Here is a 1,454-nt window from a genome sequence, read left to right as displayed (position 1 = left end):
AGAGAGAGAGAGAGAGAGAGAGAGAGAGAGAGAGAGAGAAAGAGAAAGAGACCAAGACCTAGGTTCACCGGCAGCCTGAAACCCAGATTCCGCTTTTTAGATTTCTAGGTTCATGGTCTTTTCGGGACCTCCTGGGATCCTTTCTAGACATCTGCCCCAGAGGAATTCTCCGTGAACGAGCTTAGAGCAGATATTGTGGCAGGTGTCACACGAAGGAGGATTTGGTGCGCTTGCTTGTTATTCCCATAAGTCACTGTGGCTCGAAACACTCGGTTTGAACTACATTTCCCAGAAAACAACGGATGCAGGCAATTTACAGTCCAGTCCCCAAATACCCTGCAGGGTTCTCAGTGCTTCGCAAAATTAATTCAACCTAAATCCAAGGGCGGTAGGAGAAGGGATCAAAACCATTGTCTCGAAATTGGAGCTCCTGATTTGGATATAGAGAAGTCGCCAGTTGCAACTAGAATGTGAGGCCTGTGGGCTTATGTAGAGCACAGGAACACTTTGTGAGGGAATGTGTGGGAGCGTGCTTACGTGTGTGTGTGTGTGTGTGCTGCGTGCCTGTGTGAAGGGAGGAGAAGGTGTTGAAAGAGAGAAGGAGAGGGAAGAGGGAGAGACCCGGGTGGTGGGGAAGAGGGCTGTGACCGGAAGGGCTGAGAAGTTTCTCCTGAATTGGAAGCACAGTGAGAAGCTGGGACCAGTAGGAGGATTGCATCACAGGCTGTGGGGCGCAAGTCCCTTACTTGGGCTGCTGTAGTTCTTTGTCAATGACCCACCTAGGTTCCCTGCAGTTTTCGCCACACTTTCTCCTCACTTTGACTTCTTGGGGCTGTTGAAGAAAGGTCTGTAAGAGGGAAGTCACAAGCTAATCCCAAGATGAAGTTCTTCAGCAAGAAGACACAGCATTGTTAACTGTGAGAGGCATGGGATGCTGGTGGTGGTTTTTGGAGTCAAGGACAAGCCCCTTACAAGTCTCAGAGTCCCTGCTCTGTAAACCTGAACACAGACAGCATCCAGTTGCTATGGCTAAAGAAGCTCTGTTTTATACTGTGCAACCCATCTTGGTAGCTACCAACTAATTGTCTCTGACTCCAGTCCTTCTAAGATAAGTTCTCATTAACCACTCAAAAATGTAACTGCTTTGTTTGTTTGTTTGTTTGTTTATTAGCTTCTGCAACTTGCTTACGCAGATACCCAAAGATTGTTCTAACTTGCCTTTATCACGTAACTTGGTAGAATGGAACAGTTTTTGTTGCTTGTATAGATAGATATTGAAGGTCTTCATGTGGTTTTCCCCCTTTTAAAGTCCTGCGCCTTTACCCCTTCCTCAACCTGATCTCAAGTTTGGCTCACAGATTAGCCCGTAATGAATACATCTTTTAATTATAGTTGGATTGAGTCTTCCCCAGGGGTCACAAACTCCATAACACAGCTTCACTCCTTCTATTTGT

This window comes from Mastomys coucha, unplaced genomic scaffold, assembly GCF_008632895.1.
Source record: "Mastomys coucha isolate ucsf_1 unplaced genomic scaffold, UCSF_Mcou_1 pScaffold21, whole genome shotgun sequence".
NCBI classification, from domain to species: Eukaryota; Metazoa; Chordata; class Mammalia; order Rodentia; family Muridae; genus Mastomys; species Mastomys coucha.
This window is presented reverse-complemented; position numbering follows the sequence as displayed.